The sequence below is a fragment of the Gavialis gangeticus genome, unplaced genomic scaffold, assembly GCF_001723915.1.
Source record: "Gavialis gangeticus isolate Ggan-Ray unplaced genomic scaffold, GavGan_comp1, whole genome shotgun sequence".
Lineage (NCBI taxonomy): Eukaryota > Metazoa > Chordata > Crocodylia > Gavialidae > Gavialis > Gavialis gangeticus.
In genome coordinates this window covers 32484495-32495679 of record NW_017729000.1, presented here as the reverse complement: position 1 = coordinate 32495679, position 11185 = coordinate 32484495, and the positions used below count along the sequence as shown (strand labels likewise).

General features: G+C 43.0%; 1 long non-coding RNA gene across 1 annotated transcript in view; it reads right to left on the bottom strand.

Moving 5' to 3' along the window:
• LOC109290114 overlaps positions 1-11185 on the bottom strand; it is a 411443-nt gene that overhangs the window by 221120 nt on the left and 179138 nt on the right. Inside the window, exon 2 of the long non-coding RNA XR_002095527.1 lies at positions 147-203. This is a non-coding gene — a long non-coding RNA (uncharacterized LOC109290114). The remainder of the gene's footprint in view (positions 1-146; positions 204-11185) is intronic.

Here is an 11185-nt window from a genome sequence, read left to right as displayed (position 1 = left end):
AGTAAGTTAATTGTGGTTAGCTACCAGGGAAGGCTCATTACATTCAGTTAGCTATCATTTTAACAAAAGTCATAACTTGAGTTCTTGTATGGAGTGAACTGCATGACAGACAAAATACACACTGCTTTACATCTGAAAACCCTTACCTTTCAATATGAGGTGCTATGCATTCAGGAGGCAAGTGATAGACAAGATACAAGCACCTGTAACAGAATGAAATATAGTTTTCACTAAAGTTGAAAACAAGGAAGTTGGTTGATTTTTAAATGAAAATAAAAGTTGATTTCATGTGCTCTTAAATGTTTGCGTAAAAGAAACCTGGCAATATTCTAGGCAAAGCAAATTTGTTCTAACCCAATTTACAGGGTAATTAAAACTGAAATCTGGTTATAACATTAATGAAAGAGCTTTGGCCAAGGTTCCATAATACTTGTAGGGGGAACTTCAAAACCACTCTGAGTTGTCTTTGTCCAGCATCTTCTCTCATACTTAAATTATGTCTTTGGAGTAGATACTATGCAAACACTAGTGAAAAGATGGTATCTCTCACAAGCAGGCCCTGGTCATTAGGAGATATCGCAACACAAACTAAAAAATTAAAAAGATTAAGACTCAACCGTAAAACTCTCATTAACTTTAAATGGAGCAAACTTGTACCAATAAAGAATGTGCTTGAAAAGGCTCCTCACCAGTCTGGCTTGATGCATTTGCCTTTACAAATCTCATATAAAAAAAATTACCTTGAAATGTGTCCCTAATTTTTCATCTAATGCAACGTTATTTAAGTTCACAGGGCTACAATGTGTGTCAGGATATAAACCAGAGCAGGACAGAATACTATGAAATTAGTTGTTTGTGCTGATCTGTTTCCATCTGTCTTTGATTTGTTACTGCAGTAAGCCAGAGCATCCTGAAATGCTAATTAATATGTTGTGTATAGTTTTCAGATCATTATGCAAGAAAGGTCATTCCTCTCTAGTTCAAATATGTGTAGTATGTCAACATTTGATTCTAGGGCTCTGAATTAACATGAAAAACTTCCACTATTTCAGGCCATTAATGATTTTTGTGTTATATAGCCTCTCCAGGAGTAGTAAACAATTTATATTCCTGCAGTTTAAATTAATAAATAGCTCTGGGTTTCTTGTATCTGGCAAGTAAATGCATGAAGACCTTCTGTATCCATTGGGACATTTTGACTGATCTGTGTATTAAACCCAGTCTAGTGAGGTGAATGGTTTCATGAGGCTTTTATGACAACAACATGGGTTGGTAGAATACAGATAAGTATTCTCTAGAGATTCTTGTTCTTCTCGTTGATTAAACAAGTAGGAAGTTACAGGGAAATGCTGATGCATAATCCAAGTGTTTAAATGCCAACATTATGAAATCAGCAGATGCCCTGTAGCCAGCCCATTCTGTCACAAACTGTAATCTTGTCAGAACTTGCAAAGCAAGACAGAATATGTTCAGTATTTGGAGAAAATGGGCTTCTCGAAAGAAAGTCCAGAGCTACAGGAAGTCATACTTGTGACTCAGTAGGCAAGCCTGCTCATCAAGTCATGGCCCTACCACTGTATTAGAGGTCCAGTAGCTCTTTCAGTGCTGGACCACTTTATTTAAAATTATCTCCCAATGCTTATACATGCTTTAAATACACATGAAAACCCTGGGGTGTCTACATTGCCATGAAACAGCTACCATCAAATGAATCCCAGTCCATATATATTAGCTGGAAGTATGATAATGAGGTGGAGTAGCTAGTTACTTTAGAGTACTGCTGACCATACACCCAGTGCCACTCCTGGGCTTGCTCAAGTGTGTTTATTGGCACGTGTGCAGGGATTCTCTTGGTTAACTACATTACCTCATTTTTGGGATGTCATGACAGTGGAGCAAGAGCATGACTCATGGTAGTACTCCCAAGCATGGCATGGGCATGGTTTAGAGACGCCTTAACAGCCCTATTGATTATAATGGGAGATTAGGCACCTGGGGCAGATCCAAAAAGCTATACGTAAGCTTAATATGAACTATTTTTACTAATGTAGACACCATTTGAAGTTTAATTTGGACAGATGTTTTACACTTCTCTGACGTCTATTCACAAACTCCAAGCCTCGCCCCCAGACTACTTAATAAACATACACAAAACACAATCTTTGGAACAGAAACCAGGGCCTATGACTCACTTCTCTGAGAAGAACTTTAATTACTGGGCTGGAGAGCCACGTTCCCCCCTCTCTGACTCAATGTGCCTCATGGGTGACTGATGCCTCTAGAGTCTGGGGGGGGCACCAGATCGCCAATGGGGGGGAGTCCCCCAGTGGTGGAATTGAAAGTACACTTCCACCAGCATGTCCGGTTTCGCAGCTGGTGCTTCCAGCCCAAGAGCAGTGGTGGCAGCAGCAACAGCAAGGCAGATTTCCCCTCCCTTCTTGCTTCCTGACTCCCTGCAACCTGCACTGACCCCATGCACCTGGTTTCAGACCTCACCCAGAAGCTCCCTGTCCCCCTGAACCCCTCCACCCTGCCTCTCCTTCAGTTGTGGGGCCTGGTGTGGCCTTGATATGGGCACATAGGAGCAGCATGGCTTGCTGAAACCACAAGAGCAGGCAAGCAGGAAAAAGCCCCCATTGGAACCTCCACCACTCTTGGACTGATTGGGGTGGCAGGGCAGTGAATCAGGGTTAAGGGAACAATGCAGAGCAGAGGGGTTATTGAAGGGGCAGGGGAGCAATCTGGGGGAAGTGATTCAGGGATCAGGGGTGGTATAGGGGCAGCATCTTGGCAGCTCCCCACCCACCTGCTCCCCTGCTCCTTCTTTCCTCTTGCCCCCTCCAATCCTGCCCCCCGCAACCTGACTTTCCTACTCCCCCTTCACCCATCCTCCCCCTTCTCCTACCCTCCCCATCCTCACCTACCTGTTGCCTAGCAGTTCCCAGCTGTCAGTCTAGGGCTGTAGATCCTAGATAATAGGTAGTCCACCTGGGAGCAGTGTTTGGTGAATACCTAGAATTTAACTTAACTTGAGCTAGGTAGCACAGCCCAAAGATAACCCTTACCTGAAGTGGTTCAGTTTTAAAATAACTACAAGGCACTTAGCACATGTTAATGAGTCAAAATGTGAATGATCACATATTATAAGTACTCTTCACAAGGTCTAATTGTAATATGTAATCTCACCCATAGAGTATCCAGGAGGGCATGTAACCTGGGTCTCTCACATCCTGAAAGAGTGCTCTAATCCATATGGGAATTTTTATATGTGCTCCCAAAGCAGTGCCAGGTGCTTTTAATTAGTGAGCCATGATAATTAAAAGCACCTGCACATCATGTGTATCAGCAGCGCAGCACACCTCCATGCTGAGAAAATGGTAGTAGTGCACTTTGAACTAAAGCACACCAAACATGTTTTAGTTCAAAATGCACCCCTGCCATTTTCTCAGCATGGAGGCACACTGTGCCCCTGATACACGTGATACACAAGGCTGTCAGAGCACATCAATTTATGTGGTGGAGCAGACTCGATTAATTGAGACTGTTTCAATGCACTTGATTTCCAGCACATTCAAGCAGGCTCCCTGCATGTATGTAAGTGCCCTATTGTATGACAGCGCTCACTTCTATCTCCAGTCCTATAACTGCATTAAAAAAGTAAAAAAAAAACAAAGAAGCTCAAAATGCCTTCCAATTTAAAATAAACAACTAGGTGCTTAGCACCAACAAAGGGTTCAAAGTTCTGCATTCTGCTTTAACATAGGTATTCCTCTGTAGCCTGGTGCTCCCAAGAAGCCACAGGCTCAAGACACATGGCTCTTCTTTTCTGTGTTGGCGGGCTTGTATAGCTCTCCATGACTTGTATAGGGAAGGACCTTAGGTGCCTAAAATAGGGTTGTAGATTCTAGTCCAGTAGTCAGGCTCCGAAAAATTAAGAGTTGTGATGCTACATGTTACAAGACCTATTTCCCTTTGTGAATCTACCCAAAGTTTGTACCACAAAGCTCGAGAGGTAGTTGACACTGCAGCTTGGAGCAAAGGATATTCATGTGGTATCAATATGTACAGAGCTGTCCTGTGGCTGCCTCCAAAGGCAAGTTAGCCCATTGTAGCTATCACCAGCACAGATTTAAAACAGTCTCCAGGCCTGTCAAGGGCTACAATGAGTCAAGGAGATTCAAGTTTTTCCTTTACAAGTCATCTTCACACAGCAGAAGGTGGCAGTTGTGCATATTTGGTTTCAGATCCAAAAACAACCTTCAGAAATGCGCATTCATAAGTAAAGAAAAAACAGGGAAAAAATTTACTGAAGGATAGAAATCAGTGGTAGACGAGTGATCATATTCAGAAGAAACTCCCTCTGTATTGGCCTGTCAATTGCTATCAGGCCTGTGTTAATCACTTTGAACATTTTCAGATTTTACTGCTATACCACAAATAACACAACCCCCAACCTCTATCATCAACTTTGAGCTAAAACACAGCCTAAAAGAGGAAATGTACATTACAGAGTCACAAATGAATATTTGTTATTCAGCCTGACACTGATTTGGCAAAAATGCAATTAAAGATAAAAGCTGTTAGTGCAGGCTTGTTTATGCTTACCAATTAAAATTATTTTTGACAATGCTACAGGACTATAATCAGTCTAATGGCTTTTATGGAATTTCAATCTTTTACAGATTGGTTTAAAATATTAATTATAAGTCTTATTTTAAAATAAAATGTTAGATGTCTATTATATAGTCAGGTAGAACACTTAAGAAGCCTCATTCAGGCTTGTGATTGTATCTGTTACATACACGCGCGTGCACACACACACACATACACGATCTGTAACACAGCACACAATACTTAGACAATGAATTTTTGAGTAACAAGAAGTGCTGCACAGCTCCCATTAAGAATATTCTACTCAAATAATAATTTTTCTGATAATCCAAAATATTTTGCGACATATTCCATTTCTTTATTATCTTCTGCGTATTATTTGGCAGGTGACAACTTTCTTTCTAACCCAGTTTTTTTGGCTCTAGGAACAGGGTCCTTCTCTTCTGAACATTAAAGGGGAGAATTGGGAACAGTCGTTCTCTCACTAGGCTTTAGGAGCATCATCTGCCTTCCAAATTTAAAATTTCCAAAGTTTGCTGGAGTCCTGAAATGGATGGGAAGTTATAGCCATAAGTGGCTGGAAGCCTGAAATGCCCCTGTTGTCTTCGAAAACTAGATATATTTCCCAAAGGACCTTTGCAGAGTTAAGGAGAAAAAAATCAGCCTTTCTTTAGGTAGGCCTAAGCCTCAGTGCCATAATTTCTTTAGCAACCAGCATGTATCTTTAAGTCACAGGCAGTCAAAGAATTCAATGCAGGCATTGCCAGCAGGGGAATCTGGTATTTTTATTTACAGAGTCAGTGGTGATGCTAATTACCTAGGTTTACCTGCATGTGGGGAAATAAGGATTACAACGGGCACTTCAGCATTCCTGTCATGCTTTCACTGTCACTCCACAATATCCTCTATCACCTCTCTGCTGCCAGTAACAACAGTTTGTACAACATGAGAATTGAATATATATGGCAGGGGAAAAGAAGGTATTTTTCTTTCTTAATTTTTACCAGGAGGTTGGGTGATGGCCAGCATGGCCAGTAAAAGATGTGCCCATTCAGTGACATGTCCATCAACCCATCCTCAAGCAGGCATGCATCACTGCATCCCTGTGGGAATGCAGCTGTGTCAATACTGCCTATCCTCCTTGCATACCCCCTGAGGGGCCACGTACCCTTCTTAATGTTAAAATCCAAATTACATCATCTTTTACCAGGAAAATCGAGTCCAAGAGTGAAGAGGAAAAGTACTTTTGTCCCAACAAACTTCAGAGTAAGAGACCACTGTACTATATAACAACATGCTTCACCTTTGTTGATCAACGTTCCTTCCTCTCAGTCACAGTGACTCACTTCCACAGACTGAGTATCTCTATCTCCTGATGGAGCAGGAAAATCTCTTCACAGAGTCTGCAGTGTGGACCACTGCACTAACATCCATCTCTTGTACACATTATGAAGGTTAGCACCCAGCACCTGGGGCTGCATGGCAGCAAATGCTAAGATCATCTGCTCCCAGTCCTGTGCATCTGCGTAAAGCTTTAGATTGTTCCATGGTGCACAGTGCAGTGCAGCTGTTCTGCTGCATTGCTGAATCTGACTTTCCTCATGTTGTGAGAAATGTGTGATAAAAACATGAAGTGAGAAAGAAGGTTGAGCTCAAATAATAAAAGCATTTCTCAGGTAATGACTGAGAGTATTGCAGAAGCCTTTATGGTAGTGATTCTGAACAGAGGTGCCATACCACCTTGGGGTGCCAGGAGATCCCAATAGAAATAGAATCTTAGAAAAGCAGGGCTGGAAGGGACCTCGGGAGGTCATCTAGTCCAACCCCCTTCTCAAAGCAAGACCGTCCTCAACTAGATCATCCTAGCCAGGAAAATTGTCTAGCCAGATCTTAAAACCTCTGAGGATGGAGATTCCACGGCCTCCCTGGGTAACGTGTTCCAGTGTTTTACTACCCTCCTAAAGAAAAAGTTTTTCCTAATATCTAACTTAAACTTCCCTTGCCACATCTCCTTGTTCTGTCATCTGCCACCACTGGGAACAGTCTTGCTCCATCCTCTTTGTAACCACCCTTCACATAGCTGAAGGCTGTTATGAAATCCCCCCTCAGTCTTCTCTTCTTCAGACTAAATAAACCGAGTTCCCTCAGCCTCTCCTCACAAGTCAAGTGCCCCAGCCCCGTAACCATTTTTATTGCCCTCCACTGGACTCTGTCCACATCCTTTCTGTAGGGGTGGGGGCAAAACAGGACACAGTATTCCAGATGTGGCCTCACCAGTGCTGAATAGAGGGGAATAATCACTTCTGTTAACCTTTCTCACAACAAGGACACAATGTTGACTCATATTCAGTTTACTGGCCACAGTGATGCAACACCATGCCTTCAGATAAGAAGGTAAAAACTTTCCTCCTTCCGTCTGCTGCTTTTCACATGCCCCACCTATTCATCAGTGTCTGAGGCTACTCCTATAGGGACTACTGCCACTACTATCCTTCCCCAGCTACTCCCTGCTCCCTAGTAGCCCCTGTGATGCCTGGCCCCACACTTCCAGCAGTGCTCTCTAATGAAGGAGGACAGGTACCTGTGGATGTGGGGCCAGAGCTGTGCTTTCCAGCCTGGCTTATCCCCTCTGCTTCTCCCATGTTCCCATTGTCACTTGACAATGCATGAGACTCCAGAGGAGCAGCCTTGGTGACAGAGGCTGCCCTTGCCCCCGCAGATATAGACTGGAGGCAGGGAGGAAGCAGGCAGGGGAAAGAGCAGGGCACAGGAGCATTGGGTCTCACCTCCAAGACCTTTATCTGGAGTTAGCTACATGAGTAGTTCTCAACCATTTTAATCTTAAGGTGTACCCCTCCTTCACTTTTCTGAATTTAGATTGCAGCTCAGTGATTCTAAAATGGGGTTCTCTGAAATTCAGAAAAGTTGGGGTATTGTGAGGCTATAAAGGTTAGGGAGTATAGTCTCTTGGAGTATACACACTTGGATAGCACAAGAGAACTCTTATTAGTGAAGAGCCCTTAAAATGCATAGATAATTATAGTGGGTAGGCAATACTAAAACAATTCCCAGTAATTGAGAAAATTACAGGCGGGGAATACACACACTTAGTCTAGGCATTTAAAAAGAAGGACATTACATATTTCATTTAGGCTACTCAAAAGAAAAAATACCATTCTCCTCGTGATACTTTTAGGTCAAGCCCAATATAAGTGGAAATAAAAATAAAAAATGGTTCCCAAAGGATTTTCAGAAAGCAGTGAAAGAATTAGGCCACTGCTGCCATAACCAGAGATATACTGCCTCTGGAAGACTGTTTTCCTCTATTTTGGTTCTCTTTTGTACCTGAGTAGAGAGGTCAAGTAAAACACCTTTCCTTTCTCAGGCCAAAATACAGAAGGCAGTCTGATCACATGGAATAGGATCAGGCCATTATGGGGAAAACATAAAGAACCTGCACAAAGCATGAGTTCCGGGTGACCTCTTGTAAAGATCAAAATACCCATGTACAGAGCATAATATAGTCTTCAGGTTCAAAAATTCAAGCTCTACAGGTTTTCTCCATGTGCAGAATCCATTTAAGGAATGACAATCGTAAATGGGCTTCCCAGTTTGCATATACCAAGATATTCACCTTGTGGCTCAATCTGAATTTGAAACAGCTGATTTTAAAAAATTACTTTGCAACTTACTTCAAATGGTTCACACCATGTAGGTCTGAAGTCAATCTTTGCATCAATTCCCATTTTTAGGAGTATCAATTGTTTCTGGCAAAATTTTATACACTAGAAAAATCTGTCAAGTGGCTATAGCAACATGACAGCTCAGAGCGTCACTTACTTTTCAGTTTTGCAGATTTCACAGCAGTATTTACATCCCAAAAGATAATAGGAAAGGGAAGAGACATTATGAGAGAATACACCTTCAGTGTTTTTAAACATCTAATTTCACTTCAAGAGTCAAATTGAAATCAATGAAGTGTCAAGGCTAAAAGAAAGGTTTAAAAAATATTTTGACAGATGGATGTTCAAGGACTTTAGCAGGTAGAAAAAACAAAACAAAACACAGCAACTGAAGTGCATATTCTCTCCTCGACCCCACCTCCTTTATTTATGTTTCTGGCAGCTAAAGTAATTACATTCAATATGTAATCCCATAAGGCTGAATAAGTAATGCTAAGGAACAGTTTCACTATTTATGTCTGGTTGTGGTACAAAGTTTAAAAAAAAGTTTTAGAGCTTTGAAATACGCAGCATTGACCCAATACCATTAGTCAATTTAATTGATACATATTCAGGGCTTGGGGGTGACTTACATGAATATGTGCTTAGTTAACATATTTTTGAATGTGCTATTTGTGAAAGACATTGAAGGGTTGCTTATCTGGCTGAAGGGAGTCCCATGACAAGGCTTGTCTCTTTGGAGACACTGCAGTAGCGCAAAGGAAATTTATCCCAATGGGGACCCTGTACTTGGGGCAAAATGAAGTTGTCTTGGACAAGGACATCTTTGAAGAGAGAAAGAATGAAAAAACCCCAATCAGGGGTTTGAAGTCAAAGAGGGACAGCTAGAGAGAGCCTGCAAAAATCCCAGCCTCAGGATTTGCTGGGAGGGTTTCTTTAAAAGTGGGGAACTTTCCCTGGCCAGAGAGAGGGAAAGGGGAAGAGAAGGGCACATACGCTGTGGGGAGAGGGCTGTACAGGCTCAGTCACAATGATTTGCTTCCCCTGGAGCCTCCTGGAGCTGTGGTGAGTTGGTGATGGGTCAGAGGTGCACTCATAGCCCCAGGATTCAAACTGGGGCTTTTAAGGGAGTGAGCTGATCCCTTCAGGCAGCTGCCTGAGGAGTATGTGAGTTTGCTTGTGGGGAAGCAAGCCCTGGTTAGTGTATTTCGGCATGTGTAGATGAAACAGGGATCCTAAACTGAAGCCATGGGTTTTAAAAAAACACCACTTCAATTTAGGGCTGATTAAACCCCCATGTTGTGCACACACCCCGCTGACTTACATGCCTCTCGGGCACAGCAGCCGCAGAGGGAAGCACTGTGCCCCCGCACAGCTCAGGCAGGCAGTCAGGCTCTAGGGGTGGGGGAAAAAAGATCAGGCTTGCTTTTCTTGGGTGAAGCCTGCTTTCCCAGGCTGCTGCCAGGCTGTCTGCAGGGCTTCCTGCAGAGCCGTGGAGCTGCATAGAGCCTGGTGCTTTGTTCCACAGCTGTAGGGGCAGCAAACTAAAACTCCTCAAAGGAGTTTTAGTTTGCTGTGCCTCAAGTCATTTAAAGCGAATTATGCCGCCGAATTTCCTACAGTGGCTGGAATTAATATGCAATACACTGCTGAGGTGTGCAAACACCAACACCATTAAAGTGGTGCAAAAGCACTTAGCCCACTTTAAAGTGTCATGCACACATGCCTCTTGTTTCATCTACACACAGCCTGTATGTGTAATTCAAGTGAGGAGTGCACAGCTGCAGAAGCCAGGTCCAGTGCAACCCAGTGCTCAGACAAGGAAGAGTAAGACTTGAGGAACTAGCCCCAGTTTGGTGGGTGTGTGAGATAAAGGAAGGGTGTGGGCAGCAGGAGCCAAACCCAGTGTGCCCATGTGTTTACCCATGGGAGAAGTGCATCTGCTTTAGGCTGCAGCCTCAGCTGCATGGCCCACTGTGCAGGGACCGTAGCCCAGGGCAGTGTACATTGTGTGGTGCAAGGACACAGATGTGGGCGCAAGTGCCAGCAGTGTGATTACATCTGGGCCAATGTGGGAGGACCCCAGCCACAAAGGACCCACCATGCAAGGAGCTGGGGATTGTGTGTAAATTCATTGTGTATAAGGATCATTAGTAGTGTTTGTAAATAAGTATTCAATAACTTATGTTGTAAATATTAAGTTATTTATTTATTAGTGAGTCAATATCTAATTATTGTTTACTCATCTCCTTTAACCTATATCACACCGGACAGGTTATCAGTTTGAGAACCCAGTAGATACCCAAGTAACTATCTCCGTACCACCAGTGTTCTTTTTATGTACTATATAGAGAGTTATTTTGGTAGCGATTCGTAATTTGTATGCACTTTAGTTATATCTTATTCTGTATATAATTCAATTGTACATAATTAAATATTCGTAAATAATTATATTGGTTGTTGCAAAGGGTTTGTAAGTGTAAAATGGGCTCTCTCCGCTGGAAAGCCCTGTTTTGGCTCCTAGGAGAGCCAAGTGAGGCTTACACTACTGGGCACCCCAGAATTCCAACACTCAGACGTGGCAGGTGAGTAGTGCTGTGCACCAGGGTTACATATGCATGTTGTACAAACCCTGTCATAGATATGCACCAGACATGGGAGTGGCCAGGGTTGGGGTCTAGAATACTGGAAGTCCAAGAGCTGTAGTTAAGGGTAAGAGAAGTGAGTATCAGTCAGAATCTGAGGCATCACACCCAGGGTCAAAATAGTCAAATGGTGAAGGCCAGGCTGAAGGTCAGAAGCTGGAGAATCCAAAGCATAAAATGGGCTAGGTTGGGGCTTGTGGGGGGGTCTTGGGTGTGTGGAGTGGGAGGGTGGCTGAAGGTTTTTGT